Consider the following 27,898-nt stretch of genomic DNA (forward strand, 5'->3'; position numbering starts at 1 on the left):
TGCTGAAATATTTTAAAATAAATTGTCTTATACAGAATTGTTAAGAAGATAAATAATAAAGTAGAAAACACACTTTCTGCTTCCTGAAAAATCTTCCTGATTCTCAGAAGAGAAACTATCAGTGGTGTTATGAGCTGAATTGTGTTCCCCCAAAATTCATATGTTGAAACCCTAACCCCCAGTACCTCACAATGTAACTTTACTTGGAGATGGGACCTTTTAAGTCAAAGTGAATTAAAGTGAAGTCAACAGGGTGGACCCTAATCCAACCTTATAACAAGAAAAAGTTAGGACACATAGAAAGCGATACCAAGGACTTGTGCACACAAAGAAAAGACCATGAGAGGACACAAGGTGGGCATTTGGAAGCCAAGGAGAGGCCTCAAAAGAAACCAAATCTACCTTCTCTTTGATTTCAGACTCCTAGCCTCCAGAACTATGGGAAAATAAATTTCTGTTGTTTAAGCCACCCAGTCTGTGGTGTGGCAGCCCTAGAAAAGTAATACATGTAGCTTACAAGAAATAAAATTATTTCCAAATTGTCTAATCGTTAGGTAGATGCAAACGTAGACTACGATAGAATATGTTAAAACTTTCACATTAGCAAAATTTATAAATCTTAAAATGACAAGTATCAGAAAGATGATGATGAAATTATTGGGCGCCTGGGTGGCTCAGTTGGTTGAGCGGCTGCCTTCGGCTCAGGTCGTGATCCTGGAGTCCCGGGATCGAGTCCCACATCGGGCTCCCTGCTCAGCGGGAGGTCTGCTTCTCCCTCTGACCCTCTTCCCTCTCGTGCTCTCTGTCTCTCATTCTCTCTCTCTCAAATAAATAAATAAAATCTTTAAAAAAAAAAAAAAAAAGAAATTATCACATAAACCACCGGCAGTGCTATAAGTTAATAAATTTCTTGACAATTTCTATCCTAAGTGTAGGTCATTTTCATTATTAGGTTTAGCATTATATTTTATAATATAATGCTACAATACAATAATAATTGTATTTTGTTTTAACTTAGCAAAAGTAATTTTGCAAGTGATTAAATGTTATTGTAAATAGTTTCCATTGCTGCCTGATGTTCATTTTAATGGATTTAATATAATTACTTAAGCAGATATATTTTAAATCTAGATTACATTCTTTTTTTATGATAATGAGTAACACTGTGGTGAACAGTTTTCTGCATATGTAGGCTTTTTTCCTTTAGATAGATTCCTAGAAGTAGAAATGATGGTTCTATGTACACAGACATTTTAAAGCATCTTGAAATATACTGTCAAAAGGATTTCTAGAAGAATGAAACCAACTCATAATCCTTTCTTATGTGGTGAGATTATTTCATTCCTCCTAACCAAAACTGGCCTTGTGTCTGTTTCTGATAAGACTCATTCTATATTTTGTCTTGGCAAAATAAAACAATTCTAAAAACTATAACTGTGGATATTTAAAATAAACTCTCATGTACATGTAAAAAAAGTAAAATTAAATGTTCAATATATCTTAAACATACTGAAAGTCTCTACAAATTGGAATAATTTTATTATCAAATTTCACTTAAAAATCAAGCGTTTGGGGGCATCTGGGTGGCTCAGTTGTTAAGCGTCTGCCTTCGGCTCAGGTCATGGTCTCAGGGTCCTGGGATAGAGCCCTGCATCGGGCTCCCTGCTCAGCGGGAGGCCTGCTTCTCCCTCTCCCACTCCCCCTGCTTGTGTTCCCTCTCTCGCTGTGTCTCTCTCTGTCAAATAAATAAATAAAATCTTTAAAAAAAAAAGAAATCAAGCTTTTGTATTTTCAATTCTGTGGTTAGATATTAAATCTAGAAAATATGTATTTTTTTCATAATATATTTATATATATGCACACACATATGTTTTAGGCAAAGCTACCTATAAATTTTATAAAACTTTTGGAGAAATAAAATGTTATAATTATTTGTCCAATCACAGTAGCTTTGTATTACTACAAAGACTAAGACTTTGTCTTCCTTTCAAAACTGTAACATCTCTGAGAGCTAAGATAACTTTTTAGGCATAAAATTCTCATCTGCATGTTTATCTGAGTGAATGGCATAGCCTACTACAATTACCTCTTTCATATGCATTCAAGCTTTCACTATCTCCATTTTAATCTTGCCATTCAAGTTATAGAATTTTACTTAAATTATCTCAAATATGTTCACTAAGTGTCCTACACTGCATGGACTCTCAGTGTCTTTTGCTGACTTTTCTTTTTCTTTTCTTTCTTTTTTTAAATTTAAGTTCAATTAGCCAACATATAGTACATCATTAGTTTTTGATGTGGTGTTCAATGATTCATTAGTTGCATAACACCCAGTGCTCATCTGATCACATGCCCTCATTAATGCCCATTATCCAGTTACCTTATGCCCTGCCACCCTCCCTTCTGCAACCCTCAGTTTAGTTCCTGGAGTCAAGAGTCTCTCATGGTTTGTCTTCCTCTCTGATTTCTTCCCATTCAGTTTTCCCTCCCTTCCCTTATGGTCCTTATAGTCCACATTTGAGTGAAGCCATATGAAAATTGTTTTTCTCTTATTGACTTATTTCACATAGCATAATCCCCTCCAGTTCCACCCACGTTGATTCAAATGGTAGGTATTCATCCTTCCTGATGGCTGAGTAATATTCCATTGTATATATGAACTACATCTTCTTTATCCATTCATCTGTTGAAGGACATCTCAGCTCCTTCCACAGTTTGACTATTGTGGACATTGCTGCTATGAACATTGGGGTGCAAGTGCCCCTTCAGATCACTACATTTGTATCTTTGGGGTAAATAACTAGTAGTGAAATTGCTGGGTTGTAGCTCTATTTTTAACTTCTTGAGCAACCTCCATACTGTTTTCCAGAGTGGCTGTACCAGCTTGCATTTCCACCAAGAGAGTGAGAGGGTTCCCCTTTCTCCATATCTTCACCAACATTTGTTGTGTCCTGTCTTGTTAATTTTTGCCATTCTAACTGGTGTTAAGGTAGTATCCTACTGTGGTTTTGATTTGTATCTCCCTGATGGAAAAAAAATTAGAAAAATCCCATATACACAAGTTAACCTTACAACTAAAGGACCAGGAGAATGAACAGCAAATAAAGCCTAAACCAAGCAGGAGAAGAGAAATAATAAATATTAGAGCAGAAATCAATGAAATGGAAACCAGAAGAACAGTAGAACAGATCAATGAAACTAAAATCTCATTCGTTGAAAGAATTAATAAGATCAATAAACCTCTGGCCAGACTTACCCAGAAAAAAAGAGAAAGGGCCCAAATTAATAAAAGCATGATGAAAGGGGAGCAATCAGGGCCAACACCAAAGAAATACAGACAATTGCTCATATTATGAGCAACTATATGCCAACAAATTAGGTAATCAAAGAAATGGATGCATTCCTGGAAACTTACAAACTACCAAACTGAAACAGGAAGAAGTAGAAAATCTGAACAGACCAATATCCAGCAAGGAAATTGAAGCAGTAATCAAAAGCTTCCCAAAAAACAAGAGTCCAGGGCCAGATGCCTTCCCAGGGGAATTCTACCAAACATTTAAAGAAGAAATAATACCTATTCTACTGAAGCTGTTTCAAAAAATAGAAATGGAAGGAAAACTTCCAAACTTGTTCTATGAGGCCAGCATTACCTTGATCCCTAACCAGACAAAGATCCCATCAAAAAGGATAATTACAGACCAATGTCCCTGATGCACATGGATGCCAAAATACTCACCCAGATCCTAGCCAATAGGATCCAATAGTACATTAATATCCTTGACGCACATGGATGCCAAAATACTCACCCAGATCCTAGCCAATAGGATCCAATAGTACATTAATATCCTTGACGCACATGGATGCCAAAATACTCACCCAGATCCTAGCCAATAGGATCCAATAGTACATTAAAAGAATTATTCACCACCACCAGGGGGGATTTATTCCTGGGATGCAAGTGTGGTTCAACATTGGCAAATCAATCAATGTGATAGATCACATTAATAAAAGAAAAGACAAGAAGCATATGGTCCTCTCAATTGATGCAGAAAAAGCATTTGACAAAATACAACATCCTTTCTTGATTAAAACTCTTCAAAGTATAGGGATAGAGGGAACATACCTCAGTATCATAAAAGCCATCTATGAAAAGCCCACAGTGAATATCATTCTTAATGGGGAAAAACTGAAAGCTTTTCCCCTATGATCAGGAACACAACAGGGATGCCCACTCTCATCACTGCTGTTCAAAATAGTACTAGAAATCCTAGCCTCAGCAATCAGACAACAGAAAGAAATAAAAGGCATTCAAATTGGCAAAGAAGAAGTCAAACTCTCCCTCTTCACAGATCATATGATACTTTGCCTGGAAAACCCAAAAGACTTCACCCCAAAATTGCTAGAACTCATACAGTCAGCAACATGGCAGGATAAAAAATCAATGCACAGAAATCAGTGATATTTATATACTAGCAATGAGACAGAAGAAAGAGAAATTAAGGAATTGATTCCATTTACAATTGCACCAAAAACTGTAAGATACCTAGGAATAAACCTAACCAAAGAGGTAAAGGATCTATAGAAACTACAGAGCACTTATGAAAGAAATTGAGGAAGACACAAAGAGATGGAAAAACATTTCATGCTCATGGATTAGAAGAATAAACATTGTTAAACGTCTATGCTACACATTCTGTGCAATCCCTATCAAAATACGATTCAACATTTTTCACAGAGCTGGAACAAATAATCCTAAAAGTTGTATGGAACCAGAAAAGACCCCGAAATCACCAGGGAAACTAAAAGGCAACCAACAGAATAGGAGAAGATATTTGCAAATGACATAACAGCTAAAGGGCTCAACACCCAAAAAACAAATAATCCAGTCAAGAAATGGCCAGAAGACATGAACAGACACTTCTCCAAAGAAGACATACAAAAGGCCAACAGACACATGAAAAAATGCTCCACATCACTTTCGCTGACTTTTATATTACTTTAGCCTGATCACGGACTTCAAGACTATTATACTATTGAAAACTTGTCTGTCAGCACCTAAAGGTTAGTCTGAAATTGATCTGATTGTATCTGTAACTATTAGACTTCCAAATAATTGCTTGATTTATAATCAGTTAATTAAAAATGTTATAAAGCATTGCATCCCTCATTTCTTATAGTTTCCATTTTGCTTTGCAAGCATACGTACTTTCTCTTACATTCCAGACATTTAATTAAAGTCCTCCTTTAAACTGTCCATACACATACTTAACATAAAACATTACATTTTAATCACAATGAGTAAAGTCTCTGTGGTGCAATTCTTTTATTGAAGATACAACAAAAACTATTTTCCTAGGCATAACTAATTCTCTATAGAGCTTATTTTTGGTATGCTTTATTACAGTTGTCAAAGACTATAAGCCACCTGAATTGGTTTGCTATTGTTACCTAGCTTGATATTACCTCCGGGGTTGTAATTAATTCAGATTGGTGTAAGCTATTCCCATACTTGATTAAAAAAAAAAAAACACACAAACTTATTGTTCTCTCTTTTTAATCTTCCTAGTCATATGTAAAAATAAGAAAAAGAAAATTTTGCTTGTTTTTCAGTTTGTATATCTGTTAATGTACCTGAGATATACGTATATAATACTGTATAATGCAGAAAATAAAATCTTACATGAATTTTTATTAACATACTGTAAAACCAATTAAAATGACATATTTTGAATACATTATATGGCCTGTTTCTTGATATTTATATTACCTATACTCTTAAGAATTATTACTTCAAGAGTATCATGATAATAGTTGAAGTTTTTGTGAAATTTTACTTATGGAATCATACATCATTCTTTTGTGTACTGCATTGAATAAAATCATATTTAAAATTTTATACATGTCAAAATTTCCAGGCCTCTAAATGTATAAGGATATATTCCTCAACTTGGGAAATCTATGACACAATAAAAACACTATACATATGCATTTTGTCAAAATAAAACTATCTGCCATATTAAAAATCTTAAAGATATTAAATTTTAGGGAGTGCTACCATTAATGTTTAAATATGACATAAACAAAATTAAAACTGTTGGGGCGCCTGGGTGGCTCAGTTGGTTAAGCGACTGCCTTCAGCTCAGGTCATGATCCTGGAGTCCTGGGATCGAGTCCCACATCAGGCTCCCTGCTCGGCAGGGAGTCTGCTTCTCCCTCTGACCCTCTCATGCTCTCTCTGTCTCATTCTCTCTCTCAAATAAATAAATAAAATCTTTAAAAAAAAAAAAAAAAATTAAAACTGTTTACAATATATCTATGATACATTTAGTAGAACAAAGTGTGCTTCTTTTTTCTCCTATAAGAATTAAGCTCTGTATAATAGCTATTATCTTTAGATTTGTATAACATTCAAGAAAAAAATATAACAAACTATAACTTTTCATAATTTGAAAAGAATATTTAGCAATATTTTACACTAGATTTTTAAACTCTTACCTTCCTGTATAATATTATGAAGATAAAACCATGACCTCTTATATCTAATGGATGTTTAGGAACACATGTTGGAAACATAGAGGAATTTTACTTTGTATTAAAACCACAGAGTTTGATTTAATTCTCTTGGATACTGATCTCTTAGGATCGAATTATAGAGGAAGTGTTTTATAATTACTAAAAGCAAAAGGTGCAGTTTCCATATGACTAGAGAACAGATTTTAAACTAAAAGAAAAACAAACGCTATCTATTGTCTTAAGACATTTGGCACATTTTGGATGAACTTGAAAATATGTCATCTGTAATTGTCTTAGTTCTGGCTGCAATAATTGAATCCCACAGACTGGGTAGCTTAAACAATAGAAACTAATTTTTCCAATTCTGGAGGCTGGAAAGCCCCAGGTCAAGGTGCCTATTAAAGTTGGAATTTTCTTTATGCCTGTAATGAATATACTCTGATTTTAATAAATCTATTCCTAACTCCATGCTTTCAGATTTTAATTGGTTTCATAGAAGGAATCCTGCATCCAATCTGAAGAAGTAAACTGTTAACTATTTGTTGAACACACAATGCCTTAAAGGCAGATTTAATTTGTGCCAGTAAAGCTCCCCTCAACATTTAAATTGGGCTTACAGTTAGATACCCCTTAAATTAAATAATATTTGTAAAAACATCTGGCCCATTGTCTGACACAGAGTAAGAACTGAAGAAATAACAGTTTGGCTCTTATTTTTCTCTTCATGTTACAGTTGAGAATATTCTATTCCAGATGAGATTATGTAAACTTTGTGGTTGGTAATCCTGCACTTAGAAATATCTTTTGAGATGTCTTTGGAATGAGTGTTGTTTCTCTTGGGAAAGACATGATGGAAAAGTGACTACCTATCAGATTTTGGGTTAGATCTGGATTCAATTTTGGGGTCTGCATATATTACTTCTAAGATCCAAGATGAATTATTTAATATTTTAGAACCTCAGTTTCTGCATCTATAAATTATAATAATAGTAATACTTGCTAACACTGTTTTAACAATAAAAGTGTTAGGTAGAAGCTAGACAGGAGCAGAGGAAGGAACGTCGTGAGGCAGAGTCCCAAGTCCTTCAAGGGAAATGATAGGGACATGAGATGGAGACAAGGAAGGAATTATATAAGCTACACATTAAAACCCAAGAGTGCACCTTCCTGATCTCCTGGCTTCCAAGACCTTGGGGCTGACAGACCAAAGAGCCACAAGTGCGGAAGATGCACTCTCCTCCTCCACCTCTGCCCCAGCATAACCCCTAGACTTATAATTCATTTGCATTGTGGGTACTGCCCTCCACCTCCATGGAGAAAGGCTGCCCTGATGGAATCAGGACAAACCTTGTAGAGTCAAAAACTCCCCCTCCCAACCTGTGGGAGGAGTTTCCCAAATGATTGGAAGCGGCCTCCGTTAGAGATCGCCCCACTGGACATCACAGCTCCTCCCAGCCCAGAGAGTAATATCCAATCCCAAAACCACATAGGGCCAGGTTCCATCTTGCGGAACCCGCCTTCTCTCCCACCTTGAGGGTGTACTTTCCCTTTAATAAGCTGATTTGTGCTTGCTACTTTCCTTCAGACAGTCTTTATTCTGAGAGCAGATCTCCACCTAAATCTTTTCGTGGGGTATCCAAGGACCAAGACCTCCACTCACACACAAGGCTGACTTTCTCACCCATAACAAAAGTATCAATCTCTATAAATTTCTTACCACAAAGACTACATACTGTAAATGCTGTTGTAAATATATTTTTATTAGACGTATTTCAGCCACTCCTCATCCTATCCCTCAGTTCTATTCTTTTCTACTGTTGCCATCATTTGGGTTGTATGGTAGGACTTCTCAAACTCTCTACAGTGAAGGACTTTTTAAATAATATCTGATACTTTTGAAATATACAAAAAAGTGTCACTGCAATGAACTATATGTTTTTAAACACGGACTTTTCATTTTTTGGAATTGCAGCTGACCTTTAACTAGCAGTTTGCAGATACACAGTGCTGCTCTAGGGGCCATATTTTGAGGAGCATGCATCCCATCACTGACACTGTATTCCATAAATCTTAAATTATTATTTTTTAAAGTTAAAAATAAACAAAATTAATCACCCTTATTTCTTCCATAGTTATACATCCTCATTTCATTTAATTTGCTTTAGAACACAAGCCCATGACCTAACATTTTGACTCTTTCCTACTGAGTTCTTACTGTTCCCCATATTCTATACAGTTCACGGTTAGGTAAAATGTTACTTACCTATAATGGCATGAATAATTTTACTTGTTTATATTACAATACTTTAATTACTTTCACACTTTTGAGTTATTAAATGTGGCTTTTTATATCCTGGCAATTTCATTAGTAACTTCGAACTATAGCACAAGACTAACAGAATAATTATAATCCATTTTGCAAATGTAAGAAGTCCTTGTAAAATATTTGTCAGGAGAGATCTTTATTGGATAAATTATTGTTGGCACTGCTGGTGGAGTATTTTTTTGGATGAACTTCCAGTTCCACATGCCTAGAGATAATCAATAGTTGAAAATAAAATTTAACAATAAATGTTATTTCATATTCTCAGCCGGTTTTCCTAGATTTTCTTTGTCATTTATTATTTTGAATGGTCATTCTGATTTTACTTGTCTAAGCATTTATGAACATGTTTATGTCAGCATTAGAAATTTAGTATGATTTTTCTACTGCTTATGTCAACATAATTATATTTAAAACTTTATTTCACTATGATTTTAATATAAAAATTGAGTTAATAGTACAGAGTATACCGCAATAATCACACAATATTTGAATTGTATTTCAAAGTATATATATATATTTAATTTTTAAGCAAAAAAGCACATTAACTTTTCTCTGAATGGTGTTTTGTTATCTTTGTTGTTTTCCATTATTTTCTCTGAAAAGCAATTTGAATTACAGCTAAGATATGAAAACAATAAAATGAACCCTACAACTTTTCACTTTTCCTATAATTCTATCAAAAATCATCATTTTAGGGGTGCCTGGGTGGTTCAGTCATTAAGCGTCTGCCTTCAGCTCAGGTCATGATCCCAGGGTCCTGGGATTGAGTCCCACATCGAGCCCTGCATCAGGCTCCCTGCTCCGCGGGAAGCCTGCTTCCCCCTCTCCCTCTCCCCCTGCTTGTGTTCCCTCTCTCGCTGTGTCTCTGTCAAATAAATAAATAAAATCTTTAAAAAAATAATTAGGGGTGCCTGGGTGGCTCAGTCATTAAGCGTCTGCCTTCCACTCAGGTCATGATCTCAGGGTCCTGGGATCAAGTCCCACATCAGGCTCCCTGCTCAGCAGGAAGCCTGCTTCTCCCTCTCGCACTCCACCTGCTTGTGTTCCCTCTCTCTCTGTCAAATAAATAAATAAAATCTTAAAAAAAAAAAAAAAAAAGAAATCCATTATGGACTCTCTTTATTTAAAAAAATCATCATTTTAGGGGCACCTGCGTGGCTCAGTTGGTTGAGTGACCGACTCTTGGTTTTGGCTCAGGTCATGATCTCAGGGTCTTGAGATCGAGCCCCATGTCGGGCACCCCACTCAGCAGGGAGTCTGTTTGAGATTCTCTCCTTCTCCCTCTGCTTCTAACCTCCCATCCTCGCTCACATGTGTGCTCTCTAAAATAAATAAATGTTTAAAATCACTTATCATAGGGCGCCTGGGTGGCTCAGTTGGTTAAGCGACTGCCTTCGGCTCAGGTCATGATCCTGGAGTCCCGGGATCGAGTCCCGCATCGGGCTCCCTGCTCAGCGGGGAGTCTGCTTCTCCCTCTGACCCTCCTCCCTCTCATGCTCTCTGTCTCTCATTCTCTCTCAAATAAATAAATAAATAAATCTTTAATAAAAATAAAAAAATAAAAAATAAATAAAATCACTTATCATATACTTAATTAGGTACATGCATATTTTGTAATTATTCTTATAAATAATGTTACTGATCCAGGTTATTCCAGATTTTCTATAACCACTAATCAATTCCCAGAGGCTAGGCTTCTTGGGACTCAACTTGAGTCTGGAATTTTACCAGCGTTACTCTGATTTTTGAGTTTCAAAGTCAAACCTTGTTTCTTCTTAAAAGAGAGATTATAGAAATTTTCGTCAGCTTGTTAGCCACCCAGTGTATTTGTTTACATTTTCCTTTGGGTCTCCGCATTTCAACGTGAGCATTGAGAGTTTAGGATTTCACACATGCCTTGAGTGAATACTGAACACAGAATTTTCGGTTTATTTAATGAACTTCAATTCTTAATCTTGTAGGCCGCCAAAATTCCAACTCATCTCCCCCCATCTCAGCAACACCCCTATGTCACCGGCCTCCGGTTTATCCTCAGCCTTTATTCCCAGCATTGTGAACTAGTAAATTAGCTGAGGGATAATACAGAAGCAAATCTGAGGATCCTTTTCTTGTACCTTGTCTATAGCATTTTTCATTTATTGCCTCTAAACTTAGTGTTTTTCCAATACCTTTCATCAATTGTTTTATGTATTTTATCCAACTTTCATATTTATTTTCTTCTGGGACTTATATTCTCTTCAGACAGAAAGTCTTTAGACATCTTGGTCCCTGTGTCCAAAACACCCCCTTCTCAGATCCCTCTACCATCAGTTAGTTGATTGTTACTCTTCTCCTATATCTCAGCTAATGGCGTCTCCAAGCAGCTTCTTTGACCTTTTTAATTACATCCAGTGCAGTTACTTCTTTCAGGATTGATCCTTTTCCATCTTATTCCTGCTTTTGGTAGCTCTCTAGGTTGTTAAAATGTGATTTGACAAATACTATGTTGGAAATACTATTGTAGTGGCTGGAGGAATCATCAGCATATGACCTGATTTTCTGAGCTGTGGAATTTTTTGGTAAGCAGGATTTAACCAGTCCAAGAAGGTGGTGGAAGATAAAAGTGCAAGTTGGCTCTGGGAAAAAGAAACAACAAAGGTAAGGGTTTCAGAGACATGTTTTGAACAAGCTTACAAAATTCAGACAAGTGCAGAACTTTCTTTCTTTCTTTTTTTCTTTTTTTCTTTCTTTCTTTCTTTCTTTCTTTCTTTCTTTCTTTCTTTCTTCTTTCTTTCTTTCTCTTTTTCTTTCTTTCTTTCTTTCATTAACTTACTTTTACCTCTTATTTTTTTTTAATTCCAGTGTAATTAACATACAACGTTATATTAGGTTAAGGTGTACAATATAGTAATTTAATAATTCCATACATTATTCAGTACCCATCACAATAACTGTTTTCTTCGCTTATCTCATACATTCTCCCACCCACCTCCTCTCTTGTAACCACCAGTTTGTTCTCTATATTTAACAGTCTGTTTTTTTGGTTCTCTCCTTTTTCCTTTGTTCATTTGTTTTATTTCTTAATTTCAACATATGAGTGAAATCACATAGTATTTATCTTTCTCTTACTGACTTATTTCACCTGGCATTATACCCTCAGGATCCAACCATGCTGTTGCAAATGGCAAGATTTTGTTCTTTCTCTATGGTTAAGTAATATATATACCACCTCTTCTTTACCCATTCATCAATCAATAGACAGTTGGGCTGCTTCCATATTTTGGTTATTATAAATAATGCTGCAATAAACACACAGTTGCATATATCTTTTCAAATTAGTGTTTTTGGGGGCACCTGGGTGGCTCAGTTGGTTAAGCGTCTGCCTTTCAGCTTGGGTCATGATCTCGGGGTCCTGGGATTGAACCCTGCATTGGGCTCCCTGCTCAGCAGGGAGTCTGTTTCTCCTCCTCTCTGCTCATGCTCTCTCTCTCTCAAATAAACAAATAAAATCTTTACAAAAATAATGTTCAAATTAGTGTTTTTGTATTCTTTGTGTAAATATACAGTGGTGGTGTTACTAGATCATATGGTAATTCTATTTTTAATTTTTTGAGTAACCTCTCTTTTCTTTTCCACAGTGGCAGTACCAATTTGCATTACCACCAACACTGCATGAGGGTTCCTTTTTCTCCACATCCTCACCAATAATTGTTGTTTCTTGTGGTTTTGGTTTTAGACATTCTAAAAGGAATGAGGTGAGGGGCACCTGAGTGGCTAGGTTGGTTAAGCGTCTGCCTTCAGCTCAGGTCATGATCCCAGGGTCCTGGGATTGAGTCCCTCATCAGGCTCCCTGCTCAGCAGGGAGTCGGCTTCTCCCTCTGCCTCTCCCCCTGCTTATGCTCTCTCTCTGTCAAACAAATAAATAAAATCTTTTAAAAAATGAAAAAAAAAAATAAAAGGAATGAGGTGATATCTCATTGTGGTTTTGATCTGCATTTCCCAATGATTAGGGATAGTGAGCATCCTTTCAGGTGTCTGATGGCCATCTGGATGTATTCTTTGGAGAAGTGTCTGTTCATGTCTTCTGCCCATTTTTAATTGGATTATTTGTTTTTTTGGTGTTGAGTTGTATAAGTTCTTTATATATTTTGGATACTAACCCTTTATTAGATATGTCATTTGCAAATATTTTCTTCCATTCAGTAGGTTTCCTTTTAGTTTTGTTGGTTGCTTCCTTTGCACAGAAGCTTTTTATTTTGATATATTCCCAGTAATTTATTTTTGTTTTTGTTTCCCTCATCTCAGGAGACATATGTAGAAAAATGCTGCTACTGCTGATGTCAGAGAAGTTATTTTTTGTGCTCTCTTCTAGGATTTTTAAGGTTTCAGGTTTCACATTTAGGTTACTAATCCACTTTGAGTTTACTTTTGTGTATGGTATAAGAAAGTGGTCCAGTTTTGTTCTTTTGCATGTAGCTGTCCAGTTTTTCTAACATCATTTGTTGAAGAGACTGCCTTTTTCCCATTGCATATTCTTGCCCCCTTTGTCATAGATTAATTGACATTAATTAATCATGAGTTTATTTCTGGGTTCTCTATTCTGGTCCATTGATCTATTGATCTATTTTTGTGCTAGTACCATACATTTTAATTACTACAGCTTTGAAACATATTTTGAAATCAGGAAGTATGAGGCCTCCAGCTTTGTTCTCTTTCTCAGGATTGCTTTGGCTATTTGAGGTCTTTTGTGGTTCCATATAATTATTAGGATTAATTGTTCTAGTTTTGTGAAAAATGCTGTTGTTATTTTGATAAGGATTGCATTAAATCTATGGATTGCTTTGGGTAGGATGGATATTTTAACTATATTTCTTCTCCCAATCCATGAGTAGAAGATATCTTTCCATTTATTTGTGTTGTTTTCAAATTATTTCATCAATATTTTATAGTTTTCAGAGTTTAGGTCTTTTCATTTCCTTGGTTAAGTTTATTCCTAGGTATTTTTTTATATTTAGTGCAATTGTAAATGAGATTCTTTTCTTAATTCCTCTTTCTGCTGCTTCATTATTAGTGTATACAAATGCAACAGATTTCTGTATATTTATTTTATATCCTGTGACCTTACTGAATACATTTATCAGTTCTAGTAGTTTTTTGGTGGAGTCTTCAGGATTTTCTATATATAGTATCATATCATCTGCAAATAGTGAAAGTTTTACTTCTTCCTTACTGATTTGGGTGCTTTTTATTTTATTATATATGTCTGATTATGTTGTTAGGACATCCAGTACTATGTTGCATAAAGGTGATAAGAGTGGATATCCTTGTCTTGTTCCTGATCTTACGAGAAAAACTCTGTTTTTCAACATTGAGTATGATGTTAGCTCTGGATTTTTCATGTATGGTCTTTATTATGTTGAGGTATGTTCCCTCTAAACCTACTTTGTTGAGGGTTTTATCATAAATAGATGTTGTATTTTGTCAAATGTTTTTTCTGCACCTATTGAAATGATCATATGGTTCTTATTCTTTCCTTTAGTAATGTGATGTATCACTTTGATTGATTTGTGAATATTGAATCACCCTTGCAACCCAGGAATAAATCCTACTTGATCATGTTGAATGATTTTTTTTTTTATTGTTAGATTCAGTTTGCTTGTACTTTGTTAAGGATTTTTGCATCTATGTTCATCAGAGATATTGACCTATATTTCTCTTTTTTTGTGGTGTCTTTATCTGGTTTTGGTATCAGAGTAATATTGGCCTCATAGGATGAATTTGGAAGCTTTCCTTCCTCTTTATATTTTTTGGAATCGTTTTAGAAGGATAGGTATTTATTCTTAAAATGTTTGGTAGAATTCACTTGTGAAGCCATCTGGTACTAGACTTCTGTTTCTTGGAAGTTTTTTGACTACTGATTCAATTTCATTGCTGGTAATTAGTCTCTTCAAATTTTCTATTTCTTTCTGATTCAGTTTTGGAAGGTTATATGTTTCTAGAAATTTATTTATTTCTTCTAGTTTCTCCAGTATGTTGTCATATAATTTTTCATAATACTCTCTTACTGTCCTTTGTATCTCTGTGGTGTTGGTTATTATTTCTCCTCTTTCATTTTTGATTTTGTTTATTTTAATTCTCTCTCTCCCTCCTTTTTTCTATTTTTCTTTTGATGAGTCTGGCTAAGGGTTTATCAACTTTGTTTGATCTTTACAAAAGAACAGATCCTGGTTTCATTGATCTGTTCTATTGTTTTTTCAGTTTCTATTTCATTTATGTTTGCTCTAATCTTTATTATTTCTCTCCTTCTACTGGTGTTAGGTTTTGTTTGTTCTTCTTTTTCTAGTTCCTTTAGGTGTAAGTTTAGATTGTTTGAGATTTTTCTTGCTTCTTGAAGTAGGCCTGTATTGCTATAAACTTCCCTCTTAGAACAGTTTTGCCACATCTCAGAGACTTTGGACTGTTGTGTTCATTTTCATTCCTCTGTATGTACTTTTTTGATTTCCTGTTTGATTTTTTGATTGACCCAATCATTGTTTATTAGCATGCTATTTATCCTCCATGTACTTGTGTTCTTCCTAGATTTTTTTCTGTGGCTGATTTCTAGTTTCATAGGGTTGTTGTCAGAAAAGATGTATGGTACGACACAATCTTTTTGAATTTGTTGAGATTTGTTTTGTGGACTGCTTTGTGATCTATTATAGAGAATGTTTCATATGCACTTGAAAATAATGTGTATTCGGGGAGCCTGGGTGGCTCAGTCGTTAAGCGTCTGCCTTTGGCTCAGGTCATGGTCCCAGGGTCCTGGGATCAAGCCCTGCATCGGGCTCCCTGCTCGGCGGGAAGCCTGTTTCTCCCTCTCCCACTCCCCCTGCTTGTGTTCCCTCTCTCACTCTGTCTCTCTCTGTCAAATAAATAAATAAAATCTTTAAAAAAAAAAAAAAAAGAAAAGAAAAGAATGTGTATTCTGCTGTTGTAGGTTGGAGTGTTCTGCATATATCTATTAGATCCATCTGGTCCAAAGTGTCATTCAAAGCCACTGTTTTCTTTTTGATTTTCTATTTGGACTATCTATCCATTGATGTGAGTGAGGTGTTAAAGTTCCCTACTATTATTTTATTACTGCTGATTACTTTCTTTGTGTTTGTTAATAGCTGCCTTATGTATTTAGGTGCTCCCATGTTGGGTGCATACATACTTAGAATTGTTATATGTTCTTGTTGGATTGTTCCCTTTATGATTATGTAGAATCCTTCTTTGTCGCTTGTCATGGTCTTTGCTTTAAAGTTTATTTTGTCAGATGGAAGTATTGTTATCTCGGCTGTTTCCACTTCCATTTACATGATAAATGCCTTTCAATCACTTCCTTTTCAGTCTGCATGTGTCTTTATTTCTGAAATGAGTCTCTGGTAGGCAACATATAGGTGGGCCTTCCTTTTTTATCCATTCTATCACCCCACATCTTTTGATTGGACCTTTTACTCCACTTACATTTGAAGTAATTATTTTTTTACTTAAATTCAATTAGCCAGTATATAGTACCTCATTAGTTTCAGATCTAGTGTTCAATAATTTATCAGTTACGTATAACACCCAGTGCTCATCACATCACGTGCCCTATGTAATACCCGTCACCCAATTACCCCATCCCACCACCCACCGCCCCTCAGTTTGTTTCCTCTAGTTAGGAGTCTCTCATGGTTTTTCTCCTGCTCTGAGGACTTCCCCTTCCATTTTTCCTCCTTTACCCTATGGTCCTCTGCATTATTTCTTATATTTCACATGTGAGTGAAACCATGTAATTGTCTTTCTCTGATTGAGTTATTTCACTTAGCATAATACCCTCCTATTCCATCCAGATTGATGTAAATGGTAAATATTCAACCTTTCTGATGGCTGAGTAATATTCCATTGTGTATATATATATATATATATATATATATATATATATACCCAAACTCCTTTATCCATTCATCTGTCGATGGACATCTCAACTCTTTCCACAGTTTGACTATTGTGGACATTGCTGCTATGAACATTGGGGTTCAAGTGCCCCTTCGATCACTACATTTGTATCTTTGGGGTAAATACATAGTAGTGCCATTGCTGGGTCATAGGGTAGCTCTATTTTTAACATCTTGAGGAACCTCCATACTGTTTTCCAGAGTGGCTATACCAGCTTGCATTCCCACCAACAGTGTGAGAGGGTTCCCCTTTCTCCACTTCCTCGCCAACTTTTGTTGTTCCCTGTCTTGTTAATTTTTGCCATTCTAACTGGTGTAAGGTGAGATCTCATTGTGGTTTTGATTTGTATTTCCCTGATGGAAAAAAAATTAGAAAATCCCTAATACACAAACCTTACACCTAAAAGACCAGGAGAAAGAACAGCAAATAAAGCCTAAACCAAGCAGGAGAAGAGAAATAATAAAGATTAGAGCAGAAATCAATGAAATAGAAACCAGAAGAATGGTAGAACAGATCAATGAAAGCAGAAGCTCATTCTTTGAAAGAATTAATAAGATCAATAAACCTCTCTGGCCAGACTTATCCAAAAGAAAAGGGAAAGGACCCAATTTAATAAAGTCATGAATGAAAGGGGAGAGATGGTTTTGCTTAGTTCCCTTATTCTTATTTTTAATTATTATTTTTTTTCTTTCTTCTGTTCATCTTGATTGTTTTCCATTACTCTGTTTTCCAGGTCACTAACCCATTCTTCTTTGTCTAGTCTACCTATTTATTCCATCTACTGTATTTTTAATTTTAGTTACTGAGTTCTTCATATCTGATTGGTTCTTTTCTATGTTTTCTACCTCTTTCTTGAGAGTCTCACTGAGGTTATCCACTTTTTCCTCAAGTCTTGAGAGTATCTTTATTACCATTACTTTTAATTTTCTTTCAGGCATACTACTTAACTCCATTTCATTTAGCTCTCTTGCTGTGGTATTGTCCTGTTCTTTATTTGGGACATATTACTCTGTCTCCTCATTTTGTCTAACTCTTTGTGTCTGTTTCTATGTGTTCAGAAAGTCAGTTCCATCTCCTGCTTTTGAATGTAGTGGCCTTATGGAAAAGAGGTCCTGTAGTGCCATACAGTGTAATGTCCCTTGTTCAGAACCTTGAGTTTCAGAGGTGTCTCCTATGTGTTTGCATGTGCCATATTGTTATAGCTAAGCCATGTTTGCCTTCAGTTCAGTCATCTGCAATGGCTCTCTTTGACTGTCATGGACTGGGTTTGGTCTCTGTGTTGTTAATGGGCCAGTTTGGGGCCACCTTCTGTTTGAGTTGGATCAAACTAGATGTTTGCCAGCACTGCCATTGAATCAAATTACAGAGCATTCTCTTTGTGTTGCCCCGTGAGCTTTCATTAATGGGCAGGGCCTGCCATCAGACCAGATGTCTGCCTCTAGCCCACTGCTGGGACAATATTCAAACTGGTGTGTGTGCTTATCTTCCCCTCTCCCCAGGGTAGGTGTCACTTTGCAGTGGTTCTAGACCCTATCAGGGCTGCTTGCACACTGTCAGGCTCATACCACTGTTTTGCATGGACTCTTGCAGAGGGTGTGTAGGAGGGGGCTGGTCCACAGGAGAATACAGGAGTGTGGCACACTGTGTTAACAAGATTTATGCCAGTCTGCTGTGGGAAGAGACATGAGCCACTTAGAACTCCTGCCCAAGGTGGCTGGAGGGGTGAGTCCACAGGAGAACATGGGGCAGAGCATGCTATTAACAAGCTAGGTAGAAGGTGTTTGGGCTGCATTGGTTCCTGGAGAACAGGGTAAGAAAATGGCACCCACCATCTCCTTTGTTCCCAGAGAAATCTCTTAAAGATCCCTGCCCCTCCAGTGCATAGCAAATAAATTTCATATACTATATACCCCAAGCATTTTTCAAAATACAGTTTCTGTGCTATTTCTGAGCAAGGTTGTTTTTATGATACCGCTTTAAGGATGTAGACTTAGTTTCCTATCACCCTCCAGCTCTTCCAAAGACAAGCCTTCTGAGTTTTAAAGTTCCAGCTGTTAAGCCCCACTAAGTAGTGATAAAGTTAAGCACTTCTGGTTTTCAAAGCCAATTGTTATGTGGATTCATCTACCCCATGCAGTTCCCTCATGCCTGGTTGTGGGGTCCCCTCCTCTCTCATCCCCAGGCTTGTGGTGTCCTTCCCTCTTGAGGACAATCTAGAGGGTCAGCTTGATTCTTGAATGTATCTCTGCCATTCCTACTGCTTTCAATGTGGGCTCTTCTCTTAGTTTAGCTCTGGAGAGTCTGTTGTGCCAGTTCTTGGGCCATTTTCTAGGTTATTTACACTGATGTGGGTGTTATCTAGGTGTACCCATGGGACAAGTTGAGCCTAGGATCTCTCTACTCTGCCATGTTCCCCAAAAGTTCCAAGAACTTTGATTTACTTTTTACATTGCCCCTACTCCTCCAAAAAAATATGATTTTTGCCAGGTGTGACTGTGATGGGTCTCGTATTTGCCAGACCCAACAACCCTTACTTCCTTGGTTTAGGGATAATTTTCAAGCCATTCTAATTCCATCAGACTATCTGCAGGAAATATAAAATTTTTAAAAAGCCCAGGGACTTGGCTTAACGATTATTGACAGAATCTTGAAGAACTGGTGTACACATTTTTCCTATCTGCTCCAGTTCTGTTTCCAATAAATTGGATATTCATCATCTTCCTTTTTTCTAAGAGTTATGCATTATCATCACAAAGACAAATGGTATAATCAATCAAATCTTTTTTTAGCTTGTAATGAAAAAACACATTCCAAGAGGCATGGTAATATTTAGTTGAAGAGTCAAGCAATGATCAGGCTATGAAGGGAACTTGTTTACCACACTAAGTATTTAGATTTTAAGTTGTAGAACTAAGGATTACAAATTCCTCTTTCTACAGCTATAGGCAGGTAATTTAAATGTTTTACAAAATAAAATGAAGAAGAAAGCAGCAACTTGAGATATGATTCCCTACCTCCAGTTTTTAAGTTGCATTATTTAACATTGCCAGTCAGGTAAAATGCATTCTTATCTTGAATTTAGTTATTAATTTGCTTTTTAAATAACCTTTCTATAGATTATGGATAAGCGTTAAATGCTATTAATAGGGGCATCTGGGTGACTCAGTCAGTTAAGCGTTTGCCTTCAGCTTGGGTCATGATTCCAGGGTCCTGGGATTGAGCCCTGCATCAGGGTCCCTGCTCAGCAGGGAATCTGCTTCTCCCTCTCCCTTTGTGTGTGCTCTCTTTCTCTGTCTCACTCTCTCAAATAAATAAAATATTTTAAAATAAATAAATAAGTTGTATTAATAAAGGGATTTTAAATCATATTTATTATGGTTAATTACACATTGCCACAAATCCCTTGCAGCTTTTTTATCAAAGTGCGCAATCAAGATTTCCCTTCCCCTTGAATCTGGGCTGGCTATGTGACCGGGTCTGATGAATAGAATTGTGGCAAAAATTATATTGTGTGAGTTCCAGAATCCAGGAGTTAAAAAGCCTTGCAGCTTCTACCTTTACTTCTTGAAATGCTCCCACCACCATGTAAGGTAGCCTGGGCTAGAGTGTTTAATAATGAAAGATCATATAGTGAAAGTACACTAGCCATTAACCAGTACCAAGATGATTGACATGTGAATGAACACCTTAGTATCTCTAATCCCAGACTGCAACAATATGAAGGATGACAGGAGAGACCCAGTAGAAGAACCAACTAGATTAACCTAGCTAGCCCACAGAATCATGGGAAATAGCAAATTCTTGTTTTAAGCAATTGAATGTTAAGGTGTTTTCTATACAGCCATCAATAAATAAGACACTTTACTTTTAGAATGAATTATGAGACTGAAACAAGAAAGAGTATAATTAAGTGTATAATTTAATGTTTTTTTAGTGTATTCACAGAGTTGTGAAATTATGACCACGACCACATTTAGAATATTTTCATTACTCCAAAAAGCAAAACCAAAACCACAAAAAACCTTAAATCCCTGAGTATTCAAACTATCGGTCTCCATTTCTCCTTCAACCATCCCTGCTCTAGACAGTGCAAATCTACTTTGTACTTCTATAGATTTGCCTATTCTGTGTGTTTCATGTAAATTTAATAATACAACATGTAGTTTTCAGTAACTGGCTTCTTTCACTTAGCATAATGTTTTCAAAGTTCACTATATTGTAGTATATTTATTGCTGACTAATATTATACTCTATGGATATGCCACATTTTACTTATCTATCTTTTCATGGTTATTTGGATTATTTCCACTTTTGACTATTACTAATAATACTGCTATGGGCATTCGTGTGCAAGTTTTTGTGTGAACATGTTTTATTGTCTCTTGGATATACATCTAGGAATGGAATTGCTGACTATATGGTAACTCTGTGTTTAGCCTTTTGACAAAGTACCAGACTGTTGCCAAAGTGTCTTTAAGATTTTGCTTTTCCACCAACAGTATAGGAGGATTCAAATTTCTCCACTCCTTGCTAACACCTGTCTTCTCTGTCTTTTCAAATCTTTTTTTCAGTTATAGTCATACATAGGTATGAGGTGGTATCTCACTATGGTTTTGGTTTGCAGTATGTAATAGCAAATATGTTGAGCATTTTTCCTTGTGCTTGTCAATCATTTGTATATATTTTTTGGAAAAAATGTCTATTCCGATCATGTACTCATTTTTTAAACTGCATCATCTACCTTTTCATTACTGAGTTGTTAGAGTTCAGGAGGCAAGTCCCTTATCAAATACATGATATGCAAACATTTTCTCAAATTTTGTTATTTTTGCACTATCTTGATGGTGTCCTTTGAAAAACAAATGTTTTTAATCTTGATGAAGCTAACTTTCCTTTTATCATCCTCTTGTTATTTGTGTTTTTGGCATGATAGATTAAAAAGACTTTGCCTGATCCAAGGCCATTAATTATTTCTCTTATGTATTTTTCTAAGAGTTTTATACTTTCAGCTCTCACATTTAGGTCTATGATACATTTTGAATTAATACTTTATCTGGTGTAAAGAAAGGTTCCAGGGGTGCCTGGGTAGCTCAGTTGTTAAGCATCTGCCTTCAGCTCAGGTCATGGTCCCAGGGTCCTGGGATCGAGCCCCGCATCGGGCTCCCTGCTCCGTGGGAAGCCTGCTTCTCCCTCTCCCACTCCCCTTGCTTGTGTTCCCTCTCTCACTGTGTCTCTCTCTGTCAAGTAAATAAAAAATCTTTAAAAAAAGAAAAAAAAAAAGAAAGAATGGTTCCAAATTCATTCTATTACATGTGCATATCTAATTGTCCCAATTTCATTTGTTGAAAATCAGAGTATTTTTTCCTGACTGAATTTTCTTGGAAACTTTGTCAAAATCAATTTATTGATTGTCAATGTAAGAGTTGATATATGAACTCTCAGTCCTATTCCCTTTATATATATGTTTAACCCTATTCCAGCACTAAACAGTGTTGACAACTGTATCCTTTTTGTCTTTTTGATTTACTCATTTACTTATTTAATACTACCTTGTTGTGTAATACAGTACCTTTGTAGTAGCCCTGAAATAGAAACTGTGACTCTTCCAACTTTACCTATTTTAATATTGTTCTCTCAACTGGAATCTCTTGAAATTCCATATAAACTTGAGGATGTACATTTACATTTCTGAAAAATAGCTGTTAGAATATTTATAAGAATGGCATTAAATCAGTAGATCACTTTGAGTAGTACTGTCATCTTAACAATATTAACTTTCCCAATCCATGAACATAGAATGGCTTTCATTTAATTAGGTCTTTTTAGAGTTCTTTCATCAATGTTTCATAGTTATAAGTGTACAGGCCTTTCACCTTCTTGGTTAAATTTATTCCTAGGTATTTGATTTCTTTTGATGTTATTGTAAATAGAATTATTTCCTCAATTTCATTTTTAATATTTTATTGGTAATATAATTTATTTTTGTACATTCATCTTTTGTCCTAAAACCTTGGCAAAATGTTCATTAGAGTTAGTGAGAGGTTGTGTGTGTATGTATGCGTATATGCCTTAGGATTTCCTATATATAACATTGTGTCCTTCCAATAGTGATAATTTTATTTTTTTCTATTTCAATCTGGATGCTTTTTATTTTATTGTTTTGCTTAACTGTCCTGACTAGTACTTACTATATAATGGTGAATATTAGTGGTGTGAGAAGACATACTTGTTTTGTTCTTGATCTTATGAGAAAACTTTCAATATTTCACAATTAAATATTATGTTATCTATTGGTTTTGCATAAATGCCCTTCGCTAGTGAACTTCCTTTCTTCCCTAGTTTGTTGAGTATTTTTATTCAGAAGAAGTGTTAGAAGTTGTCAAATTCTTTACCCAGTCTGACGACTCTGCCTTTGCATTGAATTTTCTTATCTCTGTACATTAGTGTCGTTATTCATATAATTGGCTTTATATCTCCTGATTAAATTTTCCTAATATGTCCTATAACTTTTTTCCATATTTTTTCACTACTTTCCATAGCATTAAGTGGGTATTTTCTAGTGTAACATCATAATGCCTTAATGATTTTTTTTCATTATATTCTTCTGAATTGTTTTTTTTTCCAGTGGTTTGTCTAGGGTTTACCTTATAAGTCTTAATAGTATACTTCAGATTTCTGCTAACTTAATTCCAGTGAGAAGTCAACATGTAGAAACATTACTCATATGTAGCTTTCTTCCTTCCTTTTGTGTTATCATTGCTCTGCATGTTACATCTACATATGTTACATACCCAACAATGTATTCATATAATCATTAATTTATAAAATTTAATATTTTTTTTAAAAACTGAAATAAGAGAAAAGTAAGTACATACTTATTGAGTTTGTTATATCGACCTTCTTATTTACAATTTCTGATTCTCATCATTGTTCCCTTTTCATCCTTGGATAACAATGGTTTTAGCAGGACTTTCTTGGACTTTCTCTTTCCCTGATCTCTCTGTTAGGTCATCTGCCTCATACCCAGCTGTTAGGCTTCACTAATTGCAGGTTATGTTCTCTACTGTTTTCGAAATGTCCTGTTGTAGAAATTGCTCTATAGTCTGAACCAAATAAATTCTGACCCCTTTGTTAGTATATATTTTGAGGCCAGACTTTAATGTTTGTTCTAACTTCATGGCTACTTCTTTCCCTGAATCTCTCTAGAAAAGTAACTGGCTTAAGGAAGCTGGTTGCTCTCATGAAGCTAACAGGTCCCTCATAATTCTTTACTACCCAAATCTCGACTGTTTCAAGAACTCCTTTAGATTTAAAATTTTTCACATTGTATTCCAACTAGTTAATTAAAAATTAATTAATTTGGGGATAGCTCTGGAGCTCTTTGTTCTTATGGACTGTCTCTGCACCTGGACAACATCTCCAAGCTATTCTCCATAAATGGAGGTGGGAAAAATGCCCTGCTTCTCTCAGTGTGACACTTTCTGCTTTACAAGCACAATGTTTGGCAATGATGGTAGCCTCTTGTCATCCTACTATGAAATCATCTCCTCATAAGGGAGCTGGATAGGGAGAACTTGGGCCCCAGTATTCAGTCTGCCATGCCTGAGGTTGAGACTCTACCTTAATCCAGAGACTGGGTGGAGGAATGAAGCCCCAGACTTCTCAGTTCCCTTGCGTAGAATTTAGCCTATTTATGAAAAGCTGAGGGATGAGATATGTTGGTTTTCTGCTCTTCTTGACTAGCAGCTGTGGTCATTTTCATGGTCACAAACACCCAGAATGAAGCTTCCATCATGCCAACTTGAGGGGTGGAGGAAGTCAGGGAGGCATGAACTGTGGCTCAAGTGTCACAGACTTTCCCTCTTCTTACCAGTATTTAGTATATTTTCATTAAGAATGTCTATTAATTGGTTTTCTCCCCTCAGGAAAATTTCCAAAAACTTTTTTTTCTTTTAATTGTTACCAGGTAAGATTCTTTTTTTCCACTAGAGTGTAGGTCCATGAAGCTCCTCATATTCACCACTCCTTCCAAGGTCTGTCCTCACAGTCTCTCAGTATGGTTTCAAAGATTAATGTAATGATTATATATATTATATGTATATATAATATATATATAGTTTACATTTTGACCAAGTATATAATTAAATTAATGTTGTAATGCCTATAGTATAGCTTGTTGTATTCAAGATAAAAAAAAAAAATTGACTGAAAGTAAAAACATGGGAGTTTAGTCAAGAAAGCAATTAGAACACCCAAAAGCCTGCAGTGATCAGGTAGCCACAGAAAAGTCTTGTTCAAAATTATAACTAACAAATTTTTTTAAATTCTGCTTTGCCTACTTTTTCCCCCTTCAACATTCTTTCTATATAGTCAGCAAAATATCATATCTTATATTACACATGTGAACTAAATGATTTTCATAATATTCTCTTAAAGGACCTCTACTGTTGATGATAGCCAACTAGGAAAACATCTGCTCATAAGAATTTTTAATGTTTCTTACCAAATCACAAAATGAACACTACTAAGACTTCTGTTGCTTTACAAAAATAAAATAATACCAGAATGCGAAATATCAAATGGATAAATGTATTAATGCAGTTGTCTTTGTATGTTTTTGTCCTGGCTTCATAGTAAATATTCGCAGAAAATAGTATGTATGTTTTAAAAATGGTGTTCACATCATTTTAGTCAGTCCTGGAGTTTAAATAACAGCCTCAGGCAGTTAGTTATATCTCAAAACCTGTGATCCACCGGCATCCCTTCTTGTAATGGACTCTGCAATAATATGACTTTCATAAATATTATAGCAACAGCTTCACCTTGAAGCAGTTGAATTTTACAACATAAGTTAATGGAGAAATGAAAAAAATGCAGTCATATCTGTATTGTGTTGTGCCTACAGGGTTCAAATAAAATGAGATTAAAACACTGCAAGTTCAGGATATTTTGGCCAATTATTGCTAAGGTATTCAATAAAATACTGTCAACCCCCAAATAGGTTATTGGGAACAATAACATAGCTTTCCAAGTGTGTGCATAGAATAACAAATTAAGAACATAGGAGACATACAAGAAAATCAACTATTTTTGCACATTAAAAAAAAAAAAAAAAAACTTCACTCCTACCATACAATTAAAAAGGTATTTTCACTGTAATGGTTAAATACCTCCTACTAGATTAACCAGTTGCTCTTCTGAATAACTGTAAGTTATGCAAAAAAAAAAAAAAAAAAAAAAAAAACAAAACCACACCTAATTGACAGCATTAGAGAATGAACAAAAGCAGGAAGATACTGGAGGAGTGTTGTCCCTTGTCAGAAGGAAAATAGACTGAGTTACTGATTTTTTTTTTCCTCAAGAACAGGCTCCAACCGTACCCTATCGGCTAGTTAAATCCAAAGCAGAAGTCCTACAGTTTTTAAAGAACTAAAGGACTGAGTTTGGGAAGTCTACAAAAAGGGAAAATCTTGGAAAGGAGGAACATACGGAGAGAACACAAATCTTTGTATAGACTCTGTCCAAATCTCTGGCTGATCTCTGTAGAATGCATGCACAGACACAATCCAAGCAGCCAGGTAAAGCTAAAGTAACTGAGCTGAGTAAAGCCTAGTTGCTGCCTGATTAAAACAGAAAAAAAAAAATTATCTTTGAGAAACATAGCAGAGTCCAAAGTCTACAAACTGTATCATTCATAATATATTTTTTTAAGATTTATTTTATTTTAGAGAGAGACAGAGAGAGAGCACAAGTGGGGGGAGGGGCAGAGGGAGAGGAAGCAGACTCCCCACTGAGTGGGGAGCCTGATGCAGGGCTCTATCCCATGACCCCAACATCATGACCCCAGCCGAAATCGAAAGTCAAGTGTCCAATCAACTTAGCTATCCAGGTGCCCCCATTTGTTAGAATCCAAAGTTACCAGGCACATAAGGAAAACAGCAAATGTGACCCAAACTGAAGAAAAAGAACAATAAATGGAGACCAACCCAGAGGTAATTTAGATGTTGGAAGTAATACACCATAAACTATTATATCTGTTCTCAAGGATATAAAGGAGAATATGTTTGTTATAAAAGGAAAATAAAAATTAAAGAACTAAAAAATACAATATAGGAAATTACCAAAAAAAAAAAAAAATCACTGGGTGAGCCTAACATAAGATTGGAGATGACAGAAAATCAAGAGTGAAAGTAGATCAACAAAATAGTTATCCAATCTGAAGTTTAAAAAGAAATAAGACTGGGAATTGTTTGAAGTATTTCTTACAAATCTCAAATCTTTCTTTGCCTTCTTATTCAAAGGATAAAAAATTCTGAGAATTTTTTAAGTAACCCATTGTTCATATATCTCTTCAGATTTACATTTTTTAATTGTTTGAAGTATTTCATTTTATTTTATTGGAAATAGAAACTCAGTCAGTTATATATTACCTTTATTTCAATGAAGTATGTGCATTAAAATGACCATAATACCAAGAACTTATGAGGCAATATAAAAATACTTGGCATAGTCTTAATTGGTGACCAAGAAGAGGAGGAGAAATCAAACATTCAGGGAAACTATTTTAAGAGATAATGGCCAAGCATTTACCCCAGATTATTGAAAGATGGAAATTTACATAGTGAAGAGGATTAGAAAAGCACAATCAATAAGAAAGAAGATTACATCAACCTCATTATAGGCAAATTTCTGAACTCCAAAAATAAAGACAATATCTTAAAAGGGGACAGAGAAAAATAACCCAATGTATAAAGGACAAAAGCAATTTGTATAACTGGTTTATTTTTATCAAAAGGAGTGGATGCCAGAAGATGGTGGAATAATATCTAAAAACTGCTAGAATGAAAAAAGCAAACAAATCGAAATCAAAAGAAAACAATAAAACAATCTTACATTCAGTGAACATACACTTTAATATGTAGGTTAAATAAAAGACTTTCCAAATATAAAAAAAGATTTGCATAATAAAAAATATTAAAAGAAGTACTTCAAGCAAAAGGGAAATTATACAAAATGGATAATTGGATTTTAAGGAAAGAATAAAGAGGACAGGAAATATAAAATATTTGAGTAAAAATAAAAGACTATGTTTTTCATCTTTGTTTCTTAAAAATAAAT

The sequence above is a fragment of the Halichoerus grypus genome, chromosome 1 (assembly GCF_964656455.1).
Source record: "Halichoerus grypus chromosome 1, mHalGry1.hap1.1, whole genome shotgun sequence".
Taxonomy (NCBI): Eukaryota; Metazoa; Chordata; class Mammalia; order Carnivora; family Phocidae; genus Halichoerus; species Halichoerus grypus.